Source organism: Strix uralensis, chromosome 1 (assembly GCF_047716275.1).
Source record: "Strix uralensis isolate ZFMK-TIS-50842 chromosome 1, bStrUra1, whole genome shotgun sequence".
In the NCBI taxonomy this organism is placed as follows: Eukaryota; Metazoa; Chordata; class Aves; order Strigiformes; family Strigidae; genus Strix; species Strix uralensis.
Genome location: NC_133972.1, coordinates 77081226 through 77108920, shown reverse-complemented (window position 1 = coordinate 77108920; position 27695 = coordinate 77081226). Strand labels below are relative to the sequence as shown.

At 41.9% G+C, this 27695-nt stretch overlaps 1 protein-coding gene across 4 annotated transcripts in view; it reads left to right on the top strand.

Moving 5' to 3' along the window:
* The window catches only part of PHACTR1 (phosphatase and actin regulator 1), a 318012-nt gene that overhangs the window by 118094 nt on the left and 172223 nt on the right, over positions 1–27695 (top strand). The window contains exon 1 of one of the 4 annotated variants that reach the window (XM_074871795.1): positions 17124–17166. The exons of 2 other annotated variants lie outside the window; for them this stretch is intronic. The gene's annotated coding sequence lies outside the window, so the exon portion shown is untranslated. Of the gene's footprint in view, positions 1–17123; positions 17167–27485; positions 27593–27695 lie in introns of those variants that run through there. One more of the 4 variants, XM_074871821.1, reaches the window with a different exon arrangement.

Sequence of the window (27695 nt, the reverse complement as noted above, 5' to 3'; positions counted from 1 at the left end):
ATTTGCTTGCAGTATGATCCATGGCTATTTTTTGTGTTGATGGTGAGATTTCAAGCCTAGAGGGATTATTGCCCAGCGCTGTGTGGTTTGGAAGTGCCACTATGTGCTGGTGTGCCGTATAGTTTATGTAGCACTGACATCTGGTGGCAAGCAGCAATACAAATTCCAGGCTGCAGTTCAGCAAACAGGGCTGCAACAGTCTGCAAGCTCTTCTCATTCGTAGTGTTTTCATGTATTTTCCAATAAATGCAGCATATTGGAAAACTATACAATCAGGGAAGATTTACAGCTTATTAATGTTGCCACAGGATAAATATTAAGTAATAATTAAAAGCTGATGATAATAAAAACCAAGGAGCAGCTATTAAGTGGTAATTAAAGTTGGGGGGGGGGTATGGGGGAACAAAAATAAAGGTGAAGATGAAATTCGAGACGTTCCTCTCGGCTCTGTTATCTTTCCAAAGTAATTTTCAAGAGAAAATCTTTGGTATGTCCTAATAAAGTTACTAAACACTCACTAATACAACTTTCGGAAATGCTGCAAGGGAGGATTCTCTTCTGCTCTCTCCCTCTTTAGTTAGGATTCAAAAATGTTCATCATCTTTCTTTCCTACCCCTGTTTTTCCTCTTCTTTGTCACATTGCCTCCAGTGAGAGTCTCAGGCTTGCAGCTGGCTGTTCTCAGAACACTCTGATGATTCCAATAGCAGTGCCAAAACCAAGAGCTTAAAATCACGGGACATCTCCTAAAAGACACTGAAACTTCCAGAGGTATTTTTAAATTAAATTTGCAGTGCTTTGAGTATTTGCACTCTAGAGTTTGCGATGCGAGGGCTCACATTTTCAGGACTATCTGTAGAGTTCCAAAGACTAAGGTTTTGTTTTCTGTACTTTCTTTTTTTTTTTTTTTTTCTCAATAAAATCTGGTCCTGATGCACTCACCTGATTCCATGAACTGGGACCTCCAGAGTGCTGCCAGCTCCTGGGAGAGTCACAGGAGAGCTTTGGCTTGGCTGCATTGGGCATGTGGAGGAATGCAAGTCTCCACACACGTTCTCCATGTCTGCACCTCAGTGTTTAACCAGAACCTTGGATTCCTGTAAGAGAGTCACATCACTTAGGGCCTGAAATAATAGTGACCCTTAAAAGCATCTTACTTTTCTTGAGTGTATGCGTTAAGATCTTTACAGAAATTATTCACAGGATAATGTTTCTTATTATTGGTCTCACTAAGCAATAGCTTAAACTCTCTGTGAACTTGCCAGATTTTTATAAAGTAAAAGCTATTTCCTGACAGGCAGAGCTTGTAATTCTTTGATAGCTGCTAGGGGGCAACATCTGTTAAATAATATCCTTTCTGTGTGACTAATGCTGAGGTCTGTAACAGCAATACAGTGAGGAGCAAGCATGTAATAATTACATACAGAATTTCTGTGCTTGTAGGAGGTAAATAACACAGATGCATAGAAAGCAAAAGAACAGCAATGGCCAGAGATCATGATTGTATTTAGATGAGAAGATGCTAGCTCATAGATTCACATAGACAAGTGTTCATCTGGCAGGTATATGCACAGGCAACTGTTTAACTTCATCATACAGAGTGCAAACAGACCATGCAGGTAAGTCATATTCTGCACAAATGTAGTTTCCATGCCACAGGAATTGCAGTAAATGCTGCTGTACAGCTGGTACTTGGTGAAGTCTGGTGACTAAATAGCTAAGTCTCTTTACACTGGGTCTTGTAGTCATTTTAAGGCATAAAATAATTAATTGTAAATGGTTCTAATGATTAAAGCAGGACACCAGAAAACACCTGTTCTATGCACGTAAAAAGGTGTTTCATGTTTACTGACCAAGCAATAGAGAGAAAGGATTTGTACCCAGGTCTAACACAAGTATAGGTCTAATCACAAATTCAAGATCAAAGAAATAAAAAAGACTGCAAGTCTCTTCACAATTCATAGACTTTATACACAGTAGGGTGCAATAAATGCATGCTAGGTAATGTGATTCATTTTCTGTTTTTATTAGCATCTTTGACTGTTGTCTTATGCCAAGCCTATTCTTATGTTCGGGTGCTTGTAGCAGTTACAGTATGTTGTATTACCTTCCTCCTCATTTTGAATTCCAGTGCATTTCACTTAAGAGAAACTCATAGATGAAAAATTTGTTTGAAGTCATTAGATAGCATTGCTTTTATAATATTTGATCATTAATGAAATTCAGGAACACAGATTCACATATTTTTTTCTAGGACATGCTCACATGCTTGGCAGATGGTTACTATACCCACCGGGAACATATATTTTATGAGCACTTAACTGGGTTTACAAGAAAGAAAGAAATTCACCATGGAAATAATTCAAGAGAGAAATGGTAGAAATAATTCAGTTTCTTTTATTAAAAAACATTTATCACCACCATATCCTTTTAAAACTAATACACAAGTGTGGGTGCATTTAGCAGAGCATGAATTTTATAAAAGCCAAAACTGGCACAGACATAAGCAAGCAAGTTCTTTTACTTACCCGAGTAGTCCAATTGAATTCTTTACAGGATATGGGCCTTGGGGAGTGTGATGAGTGGTTTAATTAGTTTTAAACCATCATATTTAATCAAGCACTGTGCATTTTTAAGGTGCTATATTCATTCCACTTCTAGGAAGACTGTTTCAGATCTTTTTATCATTAGTACTTTATGAGACTTTGGAGCTGTAGATTGTGTGAAGCAAATCTCTTTAATTTACATCACCATGCTCTAGAACTAAATGATTATTCTCAAAGTCAAACCTTAGACTTAAACTCCTACAAGAAGGAAGGGCCATTAGACATTTCTGAGTTAAAATTTTAATTGGGATATGGTTCATCTGCAAAGTAGCCAGAGTTCATTCCATTTATCCCTATGATAAGAAGCTCTAAAAGGCACACATGATAAGATGGGGGCGGGGGGGGTAGAAATATACCTACAACAACTAATTTAATTTTGCTGAACAAATTTTTGAATCAGAGCTGCTATGGGACAACTGAAATGTTTGGTTTACGTTTTTATAACTTCATTCATCAAGCAATTATCGAAGCAAAACAATGACATCTTAACCTCTTACAGTTGTACTAAATAAGCTTTGATAAATTTAAAGGGGAGAAAAAAAGAGGGATAAAGGCTCTTGCTATGTTGTGGTTTTTGATTAGATGCAAATGAAAATACATAAAATACAGCTTTCTTGACCTTCTGTGTGGAAGCAGCATGCTTGCAAGCAAAGAAGCCAGTTTGAGCTTTGCTGATTCTATAAACCCCATGGGGCAAAGTCTGATTCTTATTTGGACGCAGGGACTCTGTTAGAGGCTCCCCACCACCCTCCCCACAAGACGCTGAGAGGATCCGGAGCGCATTCTTTGTCCAAGGTTAGACAGCAGCTGTGTGGGGACAAGTAATCCTGAGCTGCTGCAGTCCTGCTAGCTCCTTTGTTAGGTGTGTACCTGTTTTTCAGCCGTCCTGTGCAGCATCCCTTGGGGCAGCTCTGGCGTCCTGGAAATAACCTCTTACTGACATGATCTGGACATGTCATGTCTCTTAGTCCCACTATTGCGCTGTTCACAGATTCAAGAAAATGTGTTGGACGTTTGAGGTCAGTTTTGATATTCTCCTCTGAAACTGCATGGGCAAAAATGCATGCTTTTTTTAACAGGCATGGAGTTAATCTTAAAATTACTTCATCTGCCTTTTTTGCAAAAGGTTTGTATAGTGGATTCCAGGAAAAGTCTTTCAGGGAAGCCTCTCCTTGTTAAACAAGGACTGCCATGAATTTTGAAGCATGAGATCTTATGGTTTTAAAAAGGTTTTTTTCTTCATATTTATAACAATTCTAAATAGCAAATTAGTTTTAGAGATCTGCACTGTCTGTGGGAGAAAACAAGAGACAACTGTTTTTCTTTGATGGCATCACCATGCCTAAGTACTTTGGAATGACATATAATTATCAGCCTTCAGTATTTATTAATTGCAGTTGTAATATTATGGTAAAACGTAGAAGTTCTGGCAAACTCTTTAGCCCTAGAGCAAGCACAGTCCTTGCCTTAAAAAGTTTACAATCTAAATAGACAAGATGGCCAAGGAGGTGAAGGGAAGTGCTTGCTGAGGGAAAGGTAAAGTGACTTGCACAAAGTCACCCAACTCATTTATAATACAGCTAAAAATGTACTTCTCAGTGCCCTCAGAGGTTTTCTAGCCAGTGACAGATTTAAGGTTTGCTGTCTCACAGTCCTTCTGATCTAGTCTCGGGATTCACAACATCACAGTAAAATTTATAGTGATTGCTTCTACCCTTGGGAAGGACTTAAGGTATCAGATCTGAAAACTGCAGGAGTCATATATGGCAAAGCTGTACTGGGTCACTTCTGGGTGCTTCTAAAATTGTATCAGTCAATTCTCTACCCAGTACATAAAACAGGATGAGTAATTCCCCTCCCAAAATTCTTAAGCCACTTTGTGTTTTCTGTATATGTGAAATATCCAGTACATGGTGGTATGCCTGTGGGCTAAATGTTTTACTGACTTTTGTTAAAAGAAATACCAAGTGAAAGCATCATAGGTTCATGACTTCACGATAGACTAGTAAGAAGCTCTCCAGCAAAATCGTTTCTTGTGTTCTATCTCCAAACGCTGATTCATCAGAATTACAGTGTTCTTTGAAAAGAATTCAAATTAGACAAGAAATTACAATGTTCTTTGGAGATAATTCAAAACAGACAAGAAAGAAAGCAAACTTTTGCTGGAAATCTCTCTGGTTTTCTTTGCGTGGTTCCTCAGCATCCTGTGGTCTGCCTTTTAAAGGAGCTCAGAGTGTGGAGCAATGGCAGTGCTGGTTCCCCAGTGCCCAGGCAGGCACCTCCTCTGTCAGTACCACTCGCTCAGGCAACAGGTTATCCTCACAGCTTAGAGCGGTGATGAAAAGCATGCAGGAGAGGAGTGGAGCCCCTGGTCTGCCTGGCTGGGGGAAGAGGGGTGTCACTTGCCCATGAATGTGTCTGTAGACAAGGAGAGACAGATGTGTGCAGCAAAATTCTGGCTGATGATCCTTTTTTTTTTTTTTCCTGAGTTGCCTGCATTCACTAATGCAGAACACCTTTAATGTTTCTTTCTTTTTGTGGAGAATTGGGGTTTGAGAGAATGAAATAGTGGGGTTTTTTCTTCCATGGCACAACAAAAGCATATATAAGAAACCTCCACAAGCTGAAATTCTTTTTCACTCCCGCCCCCACCAAGGCGCTGCTCAGTGATATATTTACGCATTAGAAAGAGGAAGAGAGGATATTCCAATATTCTTTACTCAGATGCAATTCTGATAAGTGTTGGCTGGGGGAAGGCTTCCAGTGTGAAAGATGGTCAGCAGTAGGAAGGTCTGGGGCTTGCTGTCAACCACAGAACAATGCAGACTTCTGAAGAACCCAGAGTCTCCAGGGTAAGGCCCAGATGTTTAACACTAACTGCAGAAGGAGGCTTTCCTGAAATACAGGCACTGTGGAGCACAGATATAAAGCGTTATGTCCTAAGGAGCCTCTCTGAAGTCCTGACCAAAAGACCAGAAAGGCTTGCTGAGACCAAAGATAGAGCTTGAAGTGCTGCAGAGATTTCAAGATAAAAGAAATTAAGTTTCTGCTGCTGTGAGCTCTCCATTCCCTGCTATGGAGGTACTTTAACCTGTCTTTCATAACTGGACATCTACCCTATGCCTTTTTGAGGCACAGTACAGAACCTGAATCCTTTCTGATGTGTTTTTGTTTGTAGTCTCTTAATTTTATTTCTCTCTGAATGAAAAGGTAGAGGCATTTTCTTTTTCTTTATATATTTCTCCTCCTCCAGGTACTGTAGTGTGTTAATTTTCTATTATTTCACAGTTTTGGCAATCACCTTGGAATATGCATCACTTCTGCTGTTAAAAAAAGCCAAACATGTTTATTAACAACAAAGTGATCTTGTGGCAATGAGTACAGGAATTCGTAAGGCTGAAGTTTTGCTGTGAGGGAAGGGAGGTGACTCTTTGGGTTGACATGGCTGCAGAAGCGACCTCATTGAGTACAGAGCTCCAGATTCTCAGTAGTGAATGTACAGAAGAGGATGGAGATTGGGAGCTGAGGCCATAAACTGAATTCTGCTTTGCCAAAAGAACAAATAACCCACTACTCTTTGACTTTTAAGTGTTCCTGAGGGGCTTCTCTAAATGATTTGAGAGTCTTTTTTCCTGTTGTGGCTGGATGTGTGAATGTGTGTCAAGGTTCCCAGGCCAGATCATTCTCTAAGACAAGACCTCAAAGGCCAGAGTCCTTATCTTCATGGTCAGAGATGTTACTGTTTTTTTAAAACAGGAATCCTGTACATTTCAAATTCTTGTTTTGTTTAATTTGTCTGGTTGGTTGGTTTACTTTGACTTCACTCTTGCCGTTAATAATTCTGGCTTCTTTCTTTGGTCACAGACTGTGATTTAACCTGGAAGGGTTGGTGCACAAGGAGCTTTGATCTGTTCTGTAGCAGCTACTGGTGTATCACGCAGTACTGCATCGTGTGAAAACCCCCCTTCAGAGTAGAATTAAATCCTATGGAGATCCCTGCAGGGAGGTTCCTATAGCATCTTCTTGCACCTCCTGTGAAGGTGTGACCTTTTTTCATTGACAATTTGGGAAGTGTTCATGTGTGTGTCATTGATTTGTGACATATTAGACATCGGCTCTGCAGCTAAATTTAGCTGAGTAGCTTTTTTTGTGTGAGTTCAATTTAGGTTTGGATAGTTTGTTTGCTTTCTTTGAATAAACTTAAGAAACCAAAACCATTAGTGTTACCAATAAGAGAACACTTTCTTTTTTTGTGTGTGGTAACGTTATTTCTTTAAATTTGAGACTGGAGAAGCAAAAAGACTGCTAATTGCCAGGACATAAAAGACAAGATGGTCTCATTGCGTTACAAAGGTAGCTTTATGGATAGATTGATGAAGTCTGAGTACTGGTCAAGTTAGTCAGCTTTGACATTTTCCCAAGTGTTCTGCTAATCATGAGGGTGATCCTTGATGTGATGAGCACAGGCCCACTGATGCTGGAGCAATAAATGCTTTTTGACACAGTATTTCAAAAGAATCACAGCAGTAGGCTGTGGATTGTGCTCTGTCTATTGTACCTAGCAGATAAGGGAAGCTGGATGGCTTCCAACACCTGAACAAGGGTCCACAGAATCATCAAATCATAGAACAGTTTGGGTTGAAAAGGACCTTAAAAGGTCATCTAGTCTAAACCCCCTGCAATAAGCAGGAACATTTTCAACTAGATCAGGTTGCTTAGAGCCCCGTTCAACCTGACCTTGAATGTTTCCAGGGAGGGAGCATCTACAACCGCTCTAGGCAACCTGTTCCAGTGTTTCACCACTCTCATAGTAAAACATTTCTTCCTTATATCTAGTCTGAATCATTCTCTTTTAGTTTAAAAACATTACCCCTTGTCCTGTTGCTACAGGCCCTATTAGAAAGTCTGTCCCCATCTTGCTTATAAGCCCCCTTTAAGTACTGAAGGGCCGCAATAAGGTCTTCCCAGAGCCCTTTCTTCTCCAGGCTGAGCAATCCCAACTCTCTCAGCCTTTCTTCAGACGAGAGGTGTTCCATCCCTCTGATCATCTTTGTGGCCTCTGGACTGGCTCCAACAGGTCCATGTCTTTCTTGTGCTGAGGACCCCAGAGCTGGACACAGCACTCCAGGGGGGTCTCACCAGAGCAGAGCAGAGGGGCAGAATCTGCTCCCTTGATCTGCTGGCCACACTTCTCTTGATACAGCCCAGGATACAGTTGGCTTTCTGGGCTGCGAGCACACATTGTCAGCTCATGTCTAGCTTTTCACCCACCAGTACCCCCAAGTCCTTCTCTGCAGGGCTGTTCTCCATTCCTTCATCCCCCAGCCTGTATTGATACCAGGCACCCATGCAACTTAAGAGTGTGGCTGCACATTTCAAAGGGCTACTGACCAAAGGAGATCATGTTAGAGCAGGACAAGAGAGGAACCTCATCTCCCGTTAGTTCGGTGGAGTTCCCAAAAACAGTACTCCCTGTCTTCAAGGTGATCCACAAATACATGGGAGGAAGACATTTCTTTCTGAAGTTGATACCTTCAGCATGGATTGTATCATCTACATTGTATTAATCTTAAGTGAGCTTTTGGTATTGTGTCAGGGTTTTGTATTTACTGGGGAAAAATTTGTGTGGGTTCTTCTGGACGTACTTTTGAAGTGTACCAATAAGTGGGTTATTTCATTAACTGTGCAAGTACTGCAGTCTGTGCTCTCTCAAATGTTGAATAAGAGAATAAAAGCATTTCTCTGAAGAGTTAGAAAGCAGAGATGTATTAAAAGTGCTGTAGTAGGAATTCAGTTTACATCATGGTTCTAAAAGATCAAAAGCTTCATTTGCTCCTCGGTACTGGCAATTGTTGGTTCAGCCTCTTCTACCTGTGGTCTCAAGGTTTACTCTCTGAAGTTTTTCCAGCTTTCTTGCAACCCATGGCACTTAGCTGAACGGGATTTTTTGAATCATTATTAGTTTTGATGTCCTTATGGTCATTTAAGGAAGTCTTAGTAGTTTCCTACTCTTTCTTCTTTGTTCATATGATAAATTATTGTAAATGGCAGTGGTGTTATTCATTTCATGGATGAGTCTTTCAGGTGGCCCTTTGGTGGGTGTTATGATAAAAAGTGTCTGCTTGATGTTACACTGAATATAGCGGAGATATACCCAGGCTATGGAATTAGCATATGAGTCAAATCCACACCTCCTGAACCTGGAGTTTGGGTCCAGCCTTTCAGGTTTGTTTGTGACAACAAACTCGGCCAGTGCAGTGTTCAATTGCATTTCCATTGGTTATATCTATTCCAAAGGCAGGACACTCCCACAGACTGCTTCTCCAAAATCTCCTTTTTGTAGTGCTCAGATGCCTATTTTTGTCCAGTTAATAGTTGCTGGCTTTTGGTACTGGAAAAAAAGAAGCTTCTGTTCATGAATTTGCTAGAAGGAACTAAAAAAAATTGTTTGCATAAACATTTCTTGCCAACAATCTGGATGTCCCTGGGTACTTTCCTTGTTTAAGAAGCTCGGAGTGGTTGGAGTGAGGCATCTTCTGCGCATGTCTTCTGACAGTCTTCTTAAACGTGGGATCAGAAAATTATTCCTTTGGTCTCTTTCAGTCCTTAAAAAAACAGAAGAGTAATAATTTCTGAGGCATTTTGCTGCTCCACAGCATTCCAGCTCTGTGAAACACTGACCCTCTCAATGCTCACAGCTATTTGTCAGGTGGCTCAGGTCACAATTCACAAACACTTAATTCTCCCCAGGGGCTGAGATGTATACAGGCACTGAATGTTAAGGGTTTACCGGAACACAGAACTTAAACCCCCTATTTGGAGATTTATTTGTCTCTGCAGCTTCCTAAGCCCTCAAACGAACTCTTCACACACAAGGCTGTGTGCTTCACAGACATGTATTTTGTGCAGCTCTTTTCCCTGATACTGCCTGGTATAGGAGTTGCCCTATATGCAGTCAGGGTGTGAGGGAAGACCCAGGGAACTACAGACCTATTAGTCTAACCTCAGTTCCTGGAAAAATCATGGAGGAGATTATACTGGATACTCTTGAAAGGCATTTAAAGAATAATGCAATCATCAGGCACAGTCAACAAGGGTTCACAAAGGAAAGTCCTGTCTAACTAATTTGCTATCCTTCCACGATAAGGTCACCTGCCTAGTGGATGTAGTTTCTTGGATTTTAGTAAGGCTTTTCACACTGTCCCTCACAGCATCCTTCTGGACAAGCTATCCAACGGTGGGATGAGCAGGTTCATGGTGCATTGGGTGTAGAACTGGCTGAGCGGCAGGGCTCAAAGGGTTGCAGTGAATGGGGCTACATCTGGCTGGTGACTGGTCACCAGCGGTGTTCTGCAGGGCTCAATTCTAGGGCCAGTGTTGTTCAAACTTTTATCAATGATCTGGAGGCAGGAGTTGAATGCACCATTAGCAAGTTTTCTGATGATACCAAACTGGGAGGTGCTGTTGACTCTCCTGTGGGGCAGGAGGCCTTGCAGAGGGATCTAGATAAATTGGAGTATTGGGCTACGATTAATGGCATGAAACTTAAAAATTCCAAATGCCAGATCCTGCACTTGGGACAGAGTAATGCTGGGCACAGGAATAAATTGAGGGAGGAGTGGCTGGAGAGCTGCCCTGCAGAAAGGGATCTGGGGTTGCTGGTTGACAGCAGGCTCACTATGAGTCAGCAGTGTGTGCCCTGGCAGCCAAGAGGGCAAACCGCATCCTGGGGCGCATCAAACACAGCATAACCAGCCAGTCAAAAGAGGTGATTATCCCGCTGTATTCAGCGTTGGTGTGGCCTCACGTTGAGTACTGTGTGCAGTTCTGGGCCCCACAATTTAAGAAGGATGTGAAGGTCCTTGAATGCGTCCAGAGGAGGGCAACAAAGCTGGTGAGACGGCTGGAAGATGTGTGCTGGGAGGAGCAGCTGAGGACACTGTGTTTGTCTAGTTTGGAGAAAAGGAGGCTGCGGGGTGACCTTGCTGATTTCCACAGCTTCCTGAGGAGGGAAATGGAGAGGGAGGTGCTGATTTCCTCTCCCTGGGATCCAGTAATAGGACATGTGGGAACGGTTCAAATCTGCGACAAGGGAGGTTTAGACTGGACATTAGGAAGCATTTCTTTACCAAGAGGGTGGTCAAACACTGGAACAGGCTTCCTGGAGAGGTGGACGATGCCCCATGCCTGTCAATGTTTGAGGCATTTGGACAATGCCCTTAACAACATGCTTTAACTTGGTCAGCCCTGAATTGGTCAGGCAGTTGGACTATATGATTGTTGTAGGTCCCTTCCAACTGAAATAGTCTATTCCGTTCTATCACTAGGAATAGCATCAAAGTCTATTCTATTTAAAGAGCTGTATTAGCAATGGAGCTATATTAAGCAAAACATGGGTCCTGCATATTTTCTCTACTCTGTATTGGCCATTTCATTTGCTGTTCTCACTTGTTCGCAGAACTTTGTGTCCTGAAGTAGACCATTTGCACCTGGGTTGCATTGCCACCATCCAAAAGTGTGAGCACCTCTCTTCAGGTGCTTTGTTTTGCCCTCGATCCCATTTAAAACCTCCCTTGTTTAACAGGCAACAAGTTCTAAAAATACACATTTGTGATGTGAGAGAAACAGCTGTTTGTGAAAACCACCAGTACTGGCATTTGAGATGCTTCAGATGACCCCTGAATCCACCTCCACATCAAAGCCAGATAATAGCTTTCTCATGGTAATCCTACTTTGCTGTTCTCTTACTCACTACCTTGACAGCACAATATTCAGTGGAATTACTTGCAAGCTAAGGTGAGAGAACTTAACCCAGCTTTTTGCATAGGCAGTTCCAAACCTTCAGTGAGACAAGATCAAATTAGTCTGGTCTGTATTTAGATTCACTGTTAGGGTAATGTGGATTTTCTTGAACTACTTCTCATTACAAAGAGCTTTAGGTAAGCATCCCAGAGCTTTTTCAGAAATTTATTCAGTAAAGGCACCACACAAAGTCAGTAGATCTACAAAGGGTTAAATTTGGTTCACAGGTGCTGGTCAGAATTCCTAGCCAAGGTATGGAGATACCCACAGAATAATTAATTCTCCCTGTGGGTTGAACTGTTTTTCTACTGTTGCTTTTAGATTTTACCTTGAAGCCAAGTCTCATCATACTTGCTCCTTTCTCCTATTCTTTCCAAATGCCACTTGTTCAGCCCTTGTGAGTCTACAGCCTATCTTTTTATAGCAGTCAGCAGAGCTATTGGTCACATTTGATGCCCCTCTTAAAGGATACTGAGGACCAGCAATTTTCATTCTCCTGCTTTTGTTATGGCTCTGGCTACAGCATCCAGATTGATTCAGTGGGGGAGACTCATACATCGTCAAGCCAAACAAGTCTGCCTGTACTTTTGCCCTAGTATAGATGTCTGTGAATTAAAAAGGATGTCATGTGCGCTTATGGTTGAAATATGTACTTATTCCTCACATAGACGCATGGTTATTTCTCTTCTCCCAGAATCATGTGGCCCTTCAATATAGACTGAGCTACTGTGCTTCTCATCGGGAAGAATTTGGACCAAGCTTGCATTTTTAAGAACTACTGGAATATGTGATAACGAAAGTAACTATTCTGAAAATAAGACTGCTTGTGTAAAGTGTGTGTGCCATACAGAATTTACTCTTCGCATGATCTGATGCAGCATGGCATCCAAATGCCTTCTGTACAGTATCATATCTCAGAGTGGATAGCCAAAACTGTGTGCAAGACTGGAAAGTTTCATCTGTATTCATTTATACTACCCATTTCATGAAGGTCTTTGTTAAATTAGTTGTACTAAAGTACTGTCTAATAGCCAGGTGGGAATCAGGTTGCAGTGTGGTAGGTGCTGCCCAGGGAACTAGCACAGAGAAGGGAACACCACCAAAACCTGTTCCTGTCACTAGACCTGAAACAGGACTTCAGTACATACTTTTTTTAAATGATGGGTTATTCATTGAGAATTATTTAAGATGTGTGTCTAGAACCATGTTAGCTGTCATTACTCATTTGATTTTTAGTCTTAGCTGTCCCTATGGCTTTAGCCATAGAACTTTACTATCTTGCTCCGGTAGGCCTATCTGTAAAAGGAGAATTAGTAATCTGAATTTCAAAGGAGTGTTGTGAGGATTAGTTGGTTACTCTTTCTGCTGAATGTTTTGGAAGATGTAAGATGCTGTATAAGTATTACTATCACTTCCAAAGCATTTCTGTTTTGTGAATTTTCTCTGAAATACAGCATTTTTATGTTAGGAATATTTATATTATGGGCTTTTTTTTTTTTTTTTTGAACATGCACTTAAATTGCCTGTGTGAAACACTACATAATATGAACTATATTAGTAAATTACTCAAAGTATTAAAGACAAAAGACTAAACTCAGAAATTCCCTCACTATTTTAGAGTCCGCTGAAATGCCTCATTACTTAACGATACTTAATCAAATTTAATCTGCAGTAAATCTCTCTGTCATTAAAATTCTGCTAGGCATTATTTTAACATTATTTCTAGGGAGTTTGAAATAGACAAGTTTTTGGATTTTTTTTTTTAAAACATGTTATACTGAGGAAAGGAAAAATAATTCAATGGACTCGCTTCAGAGAGATACAGCATTAAAAGTAAGTCTATCTAGCAAAACTAGGATAAAGTATTGCTGTCTGTTTCACATGTATGTTCTGCTTGACACCAGATTGTTTTGCCCATTTTCCTCTTTGATATGTCTTGAATTTTTTTTTACATTTTTGATGAAATAGGTTTTATCTTTTCATGTTTATTTCTACCATGCAGAAACAAAAGACAGTTGGTTTGGACACACTGTACTGAGTTCAGTGAACCTAGTGGAGCTGCACCAAAGATGGTGGCCGCCCAAAATGTTCAGCCTTTCTGTGTAGAGTACCACACGCAACTTCATTCCACACTGTGGTTTCTCGTGGAACCCCATCTTCCCAAGTTATGTGAACATGCCAGAATCACAGCTATTTGATGAGGTTTATTTTTAAAGCACAGAAAGTAAAAAAAAAAAAAATAGACCGACCACACATAGTGAATCAAAGTGCAGTCACACAGAATGCTCTTCTATATTTATTACTGCTTTTAAAATAATAAAATTTAAGATCTAGGGGTTATTTTTAGATGGCACATGATGAAACTGGGTAGAGGAAACATCTGATTCTCCAGTTGATCCCCTTAATGAAAGTACGCCTTGCATTTCTAAGCAGTAGTTACAAGCAACTAACCTGAGTCACGATGTAGATGAGGCTGGAGAATGAAAAACTGGGTTGAGGGGAGAACTTCTCTTTACTGGAGCAGACAAGCACAGACCTCTCAAGATGAAACTGAGCAATGCTGCGTGTCAGGCCACCAAAGATGTTAATGAGATGACCGTCAGATATTGCTTTCCTAACTGTTCAAAAAGTATTCAGTAGCACTGTTCCATTTGACTTGCTGCTTCTTGTTCAGCTAGTGATTTATAGGGGCCAGCTGTGGTACACACTGCCGTCTGTTTCACAAGACGGGTAATAGATTTTGATTCAGATTCCCATTGTATAGACTCTACTCTGGTTTTAAGCTCCCCTTTTTATTGTAAAGGTTTCTGTGCCAAAGTGAGATACAAAGTTAAACAAGTGCTATGTGTTCCTTCCAGAGGCCGATAGTTTTAGGACAGTAAAATCACAGAAATCAATATATTCTGTCAGCTTTCTACTTTAAGCCTTTTCTACATGCCAGTTTTCATTTAGATTAGAGTCCAACACCAAATCCATCCCATCACTGAGTCCCCCCTGAGTTTGGGGACTCCCACACTGACATTTCCAGCAACCCAAGCAGACTTCAATGGCATTTTCTTTTTTCCATATTTATTGTGGATGTTATTTTCCTGTAGGTTTCATGCATGTGCTTTGCAGGAGGTAAGTGGAATGGATAAGGAAAGGGCAGCTTGCTGGAGAGTGTCAGGGTGGTGTCATGCCCAAAGCAGAAAGGTTTTCAGAGACGAAAAAGCTGCAGGATGGTTCCCAAGAGACAGCCAGGCCCCAGGTTCAAGTGCTGTCTGCTGGGTGATCAACCCACATTTGTATCATTCTGACCACAAACATCACCAGCTCAGAATGAGCGAAAAAGTCACGTAAATGGTGGGGGCAGGTATGCACTTTTCCTTCCAGTGGTACCGTTTTTTCCTGAGCTTATTTTCCAGTACACTGACTTCTGTAGTTGTGGCCATCAGCTGCCCCTCAGCTCCCTCCTCAGCGGAGGATGGCAGTACACAGTGATCGAGGGGCACTTTGGAAGGCTGAAAGATTTGTATTTGAAAGTGCTGCAGGTTGGATCGGATCAGAAGGAAAGTTTCAGAGGGACAGATACCACAGGCCAGAGGAGGGCCAAAGTGCTGAGGAGCTGCCTATTCCCACTGGGGGGCATACCACCATTAGTGCCTCCTCCAGCAAGATTCTGGTCTTTGGCTGGCTCTTGGATGCATTTTGGCAGCATCAGTAATAGCACTGACCATAACGAGAATTATAAGCAAGAGCTGTGTTGTGCAATGACTTGAATGCAGAGACAAGGCTGCTGGTAGCAATATGTATTTGGTGTGGGGAATGGGGGAAGGGACATCCTGGGAAACCAGACTGAACGATTACATTAATCTGTAAAATCAGTGAATTGGTAAAAATGAAACTAGCCTACCTCATTACACAACTTAAATAGAAAGAAAACAATTAATAAGCAAAACTGTGATCAGCGAAGAAATATTATGAGCAATTTGTGAAAGAAGTTGAAAGTCAGCTAGAAGCAGCCTATTAACTGAAGGAAAGGTGGTCCTGGGGGGTGAGGAGAACCTAAGGAGTATGCCTAACCAAATGTGGATAGGGAGGGCATGACAGCAACCACCAGAGATAGAGATCTTTTTGTTGGGGCCCACATCCTGAACACCATGCCTGGCCATGCTGATGGGACATCCAACCCATAGCTGCAGGAGTCTGTCATTAGTCGGATGCACCACAGCAATGAATCCAAACGCTACTTAAGTTTGGGCAGGGAGGAGGAAGAACTGGCTTGGACTGGGTTTTAAATCAGACAACAAGCTCAATGGTTGATCCCACCGTGACAAAGGCCAAGAGGTTTCTGTGCTGCGCTTGCATTTATAAACAACTCCATGCTAATTTTATTGTGTCTGCACAATAAAGACTTTCCAGAGCATTATGATGGAGCTGGTCTAACCCAAAATCTCAGATCCAAATATTTTTATCAGATCACTTTAGAATTTATGAAACCCTGAAATGTTCTCCTGGTTGTGAACACCTTTAAACCTTGGTGAAGGCTTGTATGGGACTTGAATTTGAGTTTAAAAGTTTCAACTATTTTTATACTATTGAAACTTCTGGCCCCCCAGATCTGGTAAACACACATTCATACATATCTTCACCCCAGCAGCCATTCCCTTATTGAGGGCATGTTGCAGCCTGTTTGCCTGCTTATTTCAACTTAATGCACGAATGGGTTCCTTTCTAACTTAGGTGAGGTTTACTATATAACTGTTTTTCTATGACAGTAAGCCCCGGGTGAGTGCCTACTAGGAGAGTTAAGCTGCTAATTGCACAAAGATAGTAGTTCCTTGTCATCATTTGGTTTATTTATCTCCCCACCCCATATGATTTCCAAATCAAAACCCTGAAGAGCTTAGCACAGTTTGAATCCTCTAATTGTGCTGCTGCAGCCATGTGACTGCCTGGCTGAGTAATTCCCTGCAGAAGGAGACAAACTGCATGTTACAAAGCTCAACTAATAGTGTTTAAAACATGAACGAGTGGCAGTAGTATACAATACCCATGGCACTTTGCCTGAAATCTCCTACTACTGCCGCAGCAGTGTGGAGGGAGGCTTCATTTATGGTAGCAAGCTTAGTGATCTGAGGGGAAGAGCATGGGTGGGGAGGGAAGGCTAGCTGGATCTTTGGCTTGTTTCCTCTCCCCTTCGACAACCCTCTGTCTCTGAAACCGGTTTCATCCATGGTATATCAGAATGAATGGTTCCTCGGAGGTCTCAGCAAGGAGGTAGGAATCCCTGCTTTGTGGAGGTAAGGAGCAGTCACCTTCCCCACTGCTGGGGAGCCTAAATCAGTTCTTGCTGTTCTGCAGTAGTGTAAGACAGAATGAGAAATAAGAGCAGCTGGCATAAAATATGCAGGGATCTGCTAAAGACCTTCTTCATTTATAGGTAATATATGGGAGGGGGGAAAGGGCAGATAAAACCCGATTTGTTCCCATTTTACAAAAAGCCTTGCACTGTTTTCAGGACGGTTAATTGCATTGATTGTTCCGACCTCTGTATCTTCCTTTCATACGGGAGCTGGTCATTGAATTGCAACTTGTTTTTCTGCTGGCTGACGGCGGAGGAGAAGGGGCTGTCTGGCACGGCGAGGCTGGATGGGTGTGTGTAGAGTGTGTGCGTTTTCAGAGCACAACACTTAGAAAGGCTGTTGCTCAGTTGCCGAAAGCACAGCTGTTGCAGATCGAGGGAGGGAGCCTGGCAGCAGCCTTGTAATCTCTATCAGGTAGGCAAACGCGCAAACCATATGCTTATCCCTGCCTAATTTTATTGCTCAAAGTGGCGGTATTATTAGCGGGTAGCGTTTGGGTTCACAAAGTCTTCTTTTCTGCTCACAGCAGTCAGACAGGGTTGATGAGAGCAGCTGGGTGTGTTTGCCCAGAAGCCGGTATGTATGAATGAGGAGATCAATAGCTGCGCTAAAAATCACTGAGCCATCTGGGATTTACAGATAGAGGATTGACTTGCAAATCCTACTGAAACTGAGATCTGCAGTAGCTGCTGAATAACAGCACACATGATGGAGGTGGTGTGGAAAGTTATCTAGAAGACCTGAAATGGCCTAGTGGTACTTTTCTCAGCCCTTGGTTGCAAAGAAGCTTAGGAAAGGGTGAGAAAGTGCTGAGGTAGGGGGAAATTATGTTCAGCTGCTGATTTTTTTTAACCCTGTTGTTGACGTGATTTTTTGAATGTACTGCAAGATGATAAAAAATGCAGCTATATTTTACTAGTGCCTGGTGGCTACCAAAACCAGTCTCTTTACATCTTCACGCAAACTGGGCAAGCCCATAACAAAGAGGGAGAGAGGGAGAACACAGGTGGAGAGAGAAGAGGCTTGTTCAGAAAGACAGCAGAGGATGCACTTGGAAATGGAGTTTAGATTTTGAGTCAGTTTTATGCTTATTCTGTGCTCTGTGATTATGCAGAGCTACAGCAGCTGTCAGGCTGCAAAGAGGAGCGAGGGACAAACTGAGATCCAAGACTGGAAAGAAAAAGTGCTGAAACAATCTTCTACTGTAGGTGAAGGCAGAAGAGTGCATTCATAGCAGAGATGGTGATCTCTCTAGTACCTTTCAGCATGGATTTTAAGTATGGAATTAATCTTTCATTGATTAGCAGGGATATTTGCCTGGTTTACTTCACACAAAGAAATTGAGGAATGGGAAAGTGTCCTGTGGGCTTCAGGTCAAGCTGTTCTAAAACGTGGCCAGGAATGGAGAGGTTGATTGCTGGCACAGGATGCTGTGATTATAGACATGCATAACAGTCAGGTAAATAGATAGGTGTTCATGGTATGGAGCAAAATGGGTGTTCTGCTCTGTGTACTTCTCTGCTGTCTTTCATCATGGACAAAAACAGATGTTGAAACTCAGCCATTCGTAACCACACTAGACATCTAAGTAGGAAAATAGTAACATTTGGAACCTACAAAGACTAAACAACTTAGCTGATGTTGAAGAAGTAGTTTGGAAAAGGACTGGAAATGCAAACCAAATCCCTCTGTTTTAGCCACTAACCCATTAGCAAAATAACAGCTTTTCTCTGTTAATTGTTTCTTCTTTTCATGGCAGGGCATAACCTGACCTGTAAGCTTGGATGGTTGTACTGTGCTATTGCTGTCTAGTTTTAAGAAGTGGTCCTAGTATTTATTTTATGGAGTTGCTGTGTATAAACCTACATCAGAGAGGGGAAGATTTTGGTGGTGGGTGATGTCATCTCTGAACTACTTATAAGCTGCTTTGTAAATAAATGGGGAAACACAAAATAAGATGTGGTACGATTGTCAGTCCTCCCTAATAGTAGTATTGCTAACTGTGCTGCAGGTTGAGAGTTTTGTCAGTGTTAAGTACATTTGCCAAATCTTTTCCCTGAATTCACTTCTCAGTGGACGTACTCACAGTAAAAAGGCTTCAGGTAAAACTTTGGTAAGTAGAAGGCATCCTTCATATCTGTAGTTGTCACTGGCATCACACAACAGATGTAGTGGTGCTATGACCTAACTCTACTGCCCTTAATGTGTTAGTAGAGCTATGCTTACTGCACTGCCCTTCCTAAGAAGCAGACCTGGGCCTTTGTAAACTCATCTCTTTTATTGAGACTGCAACCCTATTTGTTCTGCTCCCAAAATACAGACCATGGCCAGTTGAAATTGAGAAGCAGTTGGTCTTGTCTGTTGTCTTCTTGGGGTGCAGCTACGGGAGAAAATCTCTCCTCCTGTGACCTAAATGACTGAATAGCATCACTCTGCGGGGCAGTCTCCCCGGGTGGACACTTAAGTATTCATACATCACAATGTTGTGTTGGGAGTGTGTGTGTGTGTGTGTGGCAGGGTTTTGGTAGCAGGGGAGGGGGCTACAGCAGTGGCCCCTGTGAGAAGCTTCTCGAAGCTCCCCCGGCTCCAAGTTGGACCCACCTCTGGCCAAGGCCAAGCCAATTAGCAATGGTAGCTGCACCTGTGTGATAACATATTTAAGAATGGGCACCCAGGAGGAGGATTTGGAGTTGTGAGGAGGAGTTGTGAAGGACACCTCTCCAAATATCGAGGTCAGTAGAAGAAAGGAGGAGGAGGGGGAGATGTGCTGGAGCAGAGAGTCTCCTTCAGCCTGTGGTGAGAGGGCAGGCTGTCTCCCTGCAGCCCATGGAGGTCACTGGTGAAGCAGATCCCAACCTGCAGCCCATGGAGGACACCACACTGGAACAGGTGGTTGCGCCCGAAGAAGGCCAGGACTCTGTGGGAAGCCCCTGTTGGGGCAGTTTGTCACTGGAAGGATTGTGGCACGTGGGAGGGACCCACACTGAAGCAGCTTGGGAAGAACTGCAGCCTGTGGGAAGGACTCATGATGGAGAAAATTCATGGAGGGCTGTCGCCTGTGAGAGGGATCCCATGCTGGAGAGGGGAAGAGTGCTACTCCTTCCCCTGAGGAGGAAGGAGCAGCAGAGACAACGGATGATAAACTGACTGCAACCCCCATTCCCTGTCCCCCCTGCGCTGCTATGAGGGGAGGAGGGAGATGAACCAGGAGCACAGCTGAGCCTGGGAAGAAGGGAGCGATGGGGGGGGAGGTGTTTTTAAGATGTGGTTATACTTCTCACTGTCCTACTCTGATTGTTAAATTAAGTGGTGGTGGTGGTGGAATTAAATTGATGTTCTTTTTCTTCCCTAAGTCTGCCTTTTGCCTATGACCATAATGGGAGAGTCATCCCTCCCTGTCCTTATCTCAATTCCCAAGCCTTTTTTTTTATTTTCTCTTTCCCATTTCTGAGGGGGAAGGAGTGAGCAAGAGCTGCTGTGTGGTGCTCAGCTGCCCTCTGGGCTCAAACCATGACACTTGTGTAATGCCATTGTTCAGTGAAATTACAGGGAGTATCTGTGTAGTCAAATATGTTCACAGCTATCAAGGAAGCTGGCTAGTTAGTCTTACAGATAGCTAACAGCATATCCCTACAGTATCTTTCAAAGATATTGAAGAAGAAAAAAATATAATTTGACTGTCTTCTTACAAAATTTTTCTCTATGCTCCCCACTCCTAGGAGATCAGAAGTTGAATGATCTGCAACTTATTTCAGCATAGTCACACTTATTTCCATGCATTACCTTTGCTGAGGGCAGTAAGAGTTACAAGTAAATAGCTGGGAAAGCACAGACCTGTTGATTTTCACAAGGGGTAGTCAGTCTAATTTAAGATTAGACTGTTAATCTCTGAAGGAATCGTCATGCTTTATTGGATAAATGATCTGCAAATGACAGCATTTCCAAGGAAACTGGATGTGGTACATGACAAAGGAAAAAAAATGGACCAACACAATCTTTCATATGTTGAAGAAAAATTCTGGCTTAACAGAGAGGTTAGGATCTGATAAATCAGATTGAGAAACAAACTAGAATTTACTCATTTTTGCCTTGATCTTCAAGCAACAGAATGCAATAAGCATGTGATTAAAGTTCAGATTCCTCAAATTTTCTAATCCTACCATCAGATAGTGGAACAGAGGTGTCTTCAGCATTAACAGCCAATCAAGCTGGTAAAAAAGCAAATGTGCCTGTTAGAAAGTCTGTGGTTTAGTATTAACTAGAGAGGGTAAAACAAAACAAACCCAGAAAAATCTGTGCAGGGTTGTATTTATGAAGTAGAATGAGTCGGGGAATCACAGAATCCACTTAGAGGTGAAGTGCTGAGCAAACTGTAGCTGTGACTCTGATGAACATTGCATTATTTCTGCCTCTGAGTAATTCTTGTTTCACCCAGTCTTGGTCTGGTAGAGCTATGTAAAATGTCTGTAAGAAATGGCAAAATGTACCTGGTTTCTTTAGTTCTCCTAACCAGTTGTCAGATCGCCATAGATGCACAATGTTGACAATATAAGAGAATGCTAGGAACTTTTCTGAGTGCAGCTGTAGGGTAAAAAACTCTGTTTGCAGGAACAGAAAGCATTTTTTAAGAGACAAGTGTTGTTTAATAGCTGTTTCCCCTCCCCCATGACAGTTTCGAATAACAAGATGAGCAGAAGCCCACACTATGGAATAAGTAATATTCTGTCTTGAAAATATTTTTTGTCACACTTTGAGTTGTTTCAGAACAGTGAAATAGGAAAAAAGTCCCATGTGATGGCCCAGACTTTACTCAGTACCAAAACAAATTGGAGCATTACTCTCAATTTTTCATGCTGTTATTTTAAATCTATTTTTTTAGGGTTCTTCTACTTGAGTAGGAAAATAATTTTGGGGAAAGTTGTCTAACTTTCCAAAATTCAGTTCTGAGTAAACCAACTCTACTTAGTGTCACAGAATAATTTAGGTCAGAAGGGACTTCAGGATGTCAGGTCACTCAGTTTAATGGTTTAATATTAAAATGGTGCTCCATTCTGTAGCATTTCAGTGTAAAAGTAGGCAAGACTTAACTCTTTGGAAAATTTAAATTGTGAGTCTTTAAAGCTGTAGAAGAGATTTGGGAGATTTTTGCTGAGCACTGCAAGGCCAAGCATTCCTAGAGAAATGATGTATTTTCCAAAATACTCCACCTCTTCCAAATGTAATGGCAGGCTGGGCTGCAAGCCCTACTTTCAGTGGTGTGTTCTGCCCTTAGGCACTCAAGTCTGACTGTTCAAGTGTGAATCCAACTCAAAATGTCTTGAAGCATGGAGCATTTGTCTTTTTCATTTTGATAGTTTATATACACTTAGAAATGTATTGGGAAAACACTTAAAACCCAAAAAGCAAAAACCCTTCAATATTCTGCTGGAAAATGATGATCAGGAGAAGCCTTCAGGCTCTGCATGGATTTGACATCAAGTCAGAGCCTTTCCAAGAATGAAAGGGATCTGCTGTTGGAGTCAGCATAATTACACAGGGGCTGAATCTGTCTCCCTTTGTACCTTTCCCACCTTTTGCTTAATGTGGTGCAATGAAATAAAACTTGAAACTTGTAGAACACCATTCCCACTAATAGAAATACCTGCAGATTAGTCAGGCTGCAGTACCTAACATTAAATCTTATTAAAGCTTATTATAATTGACTGTTACGTCACAGTAATGAGATTTCTTTCAGTTTTGCTGCCTCTGAGCAGCTGATCCAGAGACAGCTGAGAATTTTGGTATTGTTTTATGCTCAACTATGTCTTACTGGCTTTTTTTTTGGGGGGGGGGGGGAGGAGCATAGGGAACAGTAGATGACTTCCGTTGAATCTGTATCTCAAACAAGTAAATAGGAAAGAAAGGTGTGTGTTTTAAGCATATAAGGCTTCTGAGTCATCTTAGTTTTAATTAACAAAACCCAAACAAAACGTGAAATTAAGTGTTGTATCTTTGTTAACTATCCAGAATTAAAAATGACTGAAAATAAGGATGGGGAATGGAGGGGGGAAGGATCACATTTTTAGAGAAGAAAGAAAATAAAGAAGCAATGGTTCTTCTCTTTTCGTTTCTGCTACCGTAAGCAGTTATTCAGAGTAGAGTGAAAAGATCCAAGTGATGTAACTAGCCAACTGTACTTTCTGTATTCCCCAAAGGCCAAGGTAATCTATTCACTGGAGACCTGACCCAGATGAGAGTTAAATCTCCTGGGGAAAACTTCAGGTTTTGAAATGAGCATTGAAGGAAGGTTGGTGGGATTGTTATCATTGAGAGACCAGTCCACTCTCGGCTGCTTTGCCCAAGCAGCGACCACCCATACTTCAAATTTACCTGTTTTGCTCTAGTTTGTCATGGACATAATATAACTGCTTACCCCACAGCAAGAAAATGACCTGGGGAGATTTCATCTGTACAGACACGTTTGTGCTTAGGATGCGAAGCGAGTGTAGCCCTTTAAGGGAAGAGATGGGCTTAGTGTCTAGGTGACTATTATTTATTACTCCTGTTTTTAAGACAGATGTCATGTGAGCGTAAATGATTTAGCCATGTTGAACTCAATAGACTTATGCTATCTTACACTAGCAGTGTATCAAGCTAATTAGTATGGTGTTCTGCATGTTTATCTCAGTGTGAAAAAAGCTTTGTCCCATTCACAGGCCATGTAGATGTGGTAGCTCCAAGGCCTAAGCATATACTCACGAGCAGCAGGAGTGACTAATGTCCTCTTAGGAAACCTCCTTTAGGCCCGAGGTGGTGGTTTTCCCCCTTCTGCCAAAACAATAAGCCATCTGCAGAGATAAGTAAGTCCTGGTGTCCTTATCAGTTATTTACAGATGCTTTAAATAGCAGAAGCAATGAGAGGCATTTGGTGTGGATGCCATGGTGTTGAACAGTGATTTGTTGGGGTTTTCACTTAAAAACCAAGAAATTAAGAAAATGAACCTACTACCACCAATCTAGAGTGGGCCCTAAGATGTCTGGCCTTGGAGAACTGGCAGTCTAAGGAGGGTGAGGAGAAACCATCTGACAGAAATCAAACTGGCAGTGCCAGCAGTTACAGGGGCTGAACAGAGACATTGCTTGTAGGGAGCAAACCTGTTTGAAGGAACCATGTTTTGAGTGTCTGCTAGCCTTCATTGTAGGCACCGAAACTACTTACAAAGTTCACACACTCCCCAGACTGCCCTAAGGGATGGACTGCAAACCGAGGCAGTAAATTCATGCTCAGATGGGGCACAGACCATGCTGTATGCCAGACTCTCCTAGTTAGATCAGGATTGCATCCGACCCTTGTGTAGGTTGCCCAGGAACTTGTTTTGTAGGAGAAGTGATTACCTGGCAATCAGCTCTGCATGTGTTCATCTTTTTATTTCTGATGCATAACTTTTCAGGAGAACAATGTGGGGTTTTTTACAGCCATTAAAATTGACCCGTTGTTTTCAAGTCTGAGACCTCTGAGTCATTTTGGAGTGGTTTTGACCTGGTTTGTATCTGAGTTTCTTGCTTACAAGCTGCTTTTCCCTGAAGAAGTGCTGTTATAATTGCTGCACTTGCAGCCCTGCTGCTGTCTCTTATGTGACTCTGTGTCTCCAGGAGTCACGCTCTGCTGAAACAAAGCTGTTTCTCTGCTGTCTGGCTGTAAAGTCCATGGTGTCATTTCAGAAATTATATTTAAAGATGGGATTAAAATTGATGGGGTTTAAGCTTACTATTTCCAAACAATTGCTGTTTTATTTGTTTGCTAATGTGACCATCTGGACTTATTTTAGAGGGCTGCCTTTTAGAAAATTCTCACCCCTTGTTTTCGAAAATCTTCAGTGCACTTCAAGCTAGGCCCCCATAGTCGCTAGTCATACTTGAAAACGTGGCCCTTCAGATTGGCCTTTTTTATTTCTTTTCTTTTTTAAATAATCTTTTTTTGAAACCTCAAGGGAGAGGCAAATTAATCATAATCTGGTGACATTCCATTAGGGAAACAAAATAATTTTTGAAGTCTCTATGCAGTTATTACAGGGAAACTTTCATTGTGTCAAAACCTCAGAGATTAAATGTGATAAGACAGTGAAAAACAATATCCGTTTCAAGAATGCAACAATATATTAAGTTTGTGCTGTGAACTAGTTTGCGATATACTTTATTCTCCTTAAAACAGATGCAAATTATCTAGAATGGTGTATTGCATCAGTAGGCAAAAGGTGTGTGTGTCTGTTTCCCAGGCCAACTTTCTGCATTATGTAAATGTCCATGTTTGCATAAGAACATAGGTATGGTGCCTTCCTTGTGCTCCCAGCATCTGTAGTGGGTAAATGGCAAAGCACTGGAGAAGATAACTCATTACAACTAATGTTGGAAACTGAAACAGTAGCTCAGGGGAGTGGGATATTGAGTTCTGCACCGAGTTTGGCAGGGATGTCATGAGTGTGGCTGGTGCTCAGCGTGTTTGAAGGGAGGAGGGACAGGTTGCTGCTGGCTTGCTTTCATCTCATTCCCCCAAGCAGGTAGTAGCATACCTGACAGCCATCTCCAAAGGAGGGTGGTAACATGCCATTACTCAGCCTTGTTTAGGGCTAGAAAGAGAGAAATGCTATATTTATAGCTTTCCTAACACATGCCTATTCCTTTTCAGATGCTGGCTTGTCTTTTTTTGAGAGACTAAGAGAATATATATTCTCAGAGCAATGTGCTTGCCATTTGGGGTGCCAAAATAGGGCACATTCCCCACATGTGAATGGGGTGGCTGTTCCCTCAGTGAAGGTCCTCGCTCCAACCAGCTTGGGAAGGAGAGCCCAGAATGCATGTAGACTATTTTATCAAAGCAGCAGTGGTTTTCTGACAGCTGTAGGTTGACCCTTCCACATGCATTCCTGGAACGCAGGTCTCTGCCACATGTAATGAAATGCCTAGTTGCCAGAGGAAGAAGGAACTAGGCACCAGTTGAAACTCATTGGGTATATTTTCATTTGCTTTACTGGGCAGGATCTAGAAGTCTACAATCATTACTTGAAACTGAAATTGTATTCTGGCAACATACAATTGAATGCAGACCTGAGCACTCTTGAGATGATAATGAACCACAAAAGCTCGAGGTACTAGATTATGATGCCAGCTCTTATGGTAGGCATTAATTTATCAATTGTCTTGATATAAATGAGTATCTCGTACCATGCTAAAATTGTGTTTCTGCAGCAAATCAAAGCTAAACAGTAGGATTCATGTATAGATAGATAAATCGTAGCTATGCTTAGCGATGCTCCCCCCCATTTTTCCCTGTTTCACAGGGACAGTGAAGTCATTAATCTTTACTAGTAAGAAGCTTTAAAAAAAAGACAAAAAAGCTAAGGAAAGTGTCAACAATCTAGTATTCGAAGTGAAAAGTGGACACTGACAGGCGTCCTGTCTTAATTAAGCCACTTTGAAATGTGTTACCTAGAGTAAGAGAGCAGTGGATGGCTACTGCATTGCTAGATTGCATCTGCTGTACCACAGAGCACACCTTTTGGCTGGTTAGGTGAGATTCTGTGTGCGGGAAGAGATATGTTTTGAGCCTGATTAGGGCTTCAGGTCTCTTTTTGTGAGAGAAAATGTACCCACAAAGGGGAAAGAGGCACTCTGCAGTTCCAAGGCTGCTCTGGAGGGGCTTGGCAGCCACTGGCACTGCAGGGAGAAACACTGTTGGGAAGTCCTGCAGGACTCAGGCATACGCTACTTACCGTGGTATTGTTTCTGCTTGTCTTTTAAATGAAAGTACTGCTTTACAGTTCCTAATGTCTCCCACCACATAATACATTCCCTGTGAAATGTAATGGAAAGTTACTGCTGTAATTAACTCATTGATTGTTTAAAACAATTGCTAATTGTACCTAGCTGGAAAGCTGGGAAGATCTCACTGTCACTAATGTGACTGGATAATTATAGATTTTTCTTTTCATATTTTTTCTGTAAAACATGTTTTCTTTGCAGGAGCTTTTATTTCTGGCCAGCTAACTTTCAGTTCTCATGAATGGCAGATGCAGGCTAGCAATCAGCCCTGGGGCAGCAACTGGGATGAAGATATTTCAGACCTCGATAACTCTGCTCCCTTAGGGACACTCGAGGCAAACAATGTATTCATTTTTATATGTAATGCATGGAGGCTACTATAAAGCTGTGAAGAACAAAGGTCTGTGCAAGAGCAAAAAAGTCTATATACCATTGGAAACATCATCTTTGGAAGGCTTCTTCTAAGCGCCAGAATGTGGTTCAGTTGTTCTTTTTTAGAAAAGGAAAGAAATAAAGAAAACAAATATCCTGGAAAGCCACCTCTGGGATGCTGCTTCTGCATCTTGGCATGAGAGCCTGTACACAGCCTGCCACAACCCACGCACATTCGGTATTTCTTTTCAATAGGCAGTGCAGTTGCTAACCGTTACCACAAATCCTGGGGAAGCTGGCAAAAGTCAGCTCTTTCATCTTCTGCTTCTCACAGCCAGTTAACAGTATGTCTGCATGGCACAACATGTTAGCACAGTGCTTCTTCCAGATAATATGTTACACTCCATACATCCATGTGCAGCAGCAATGCATTTTTCTCTGGATATGTCTCTTTTAAAGCAAACGCAGGTCCTAGGCCTTGGAGTAGTAGCAGCTTGCAGCCACTTCTTGCAAAAATATTGGGAGACTTTTTAAGTGAATGTGTTCACAAGGACTGACTGGAGCCACCATAAAAAGCAAGCTACTCTCTTCTGATGTCTATCTTTGCAGCTCTGTCTCATCCCATCAATTTGTGGAAACCATTTCTGTATCTCAGTTACTTATCCACAAAGTAAGTACCTGCTTGTCTGTCTGTAATGGGACAGGGACTCTTTCTGAGTCTTTACTATAGTGACTAGTCCTTTTACCTTTTCTGGCGCTTCCAGAACATATTG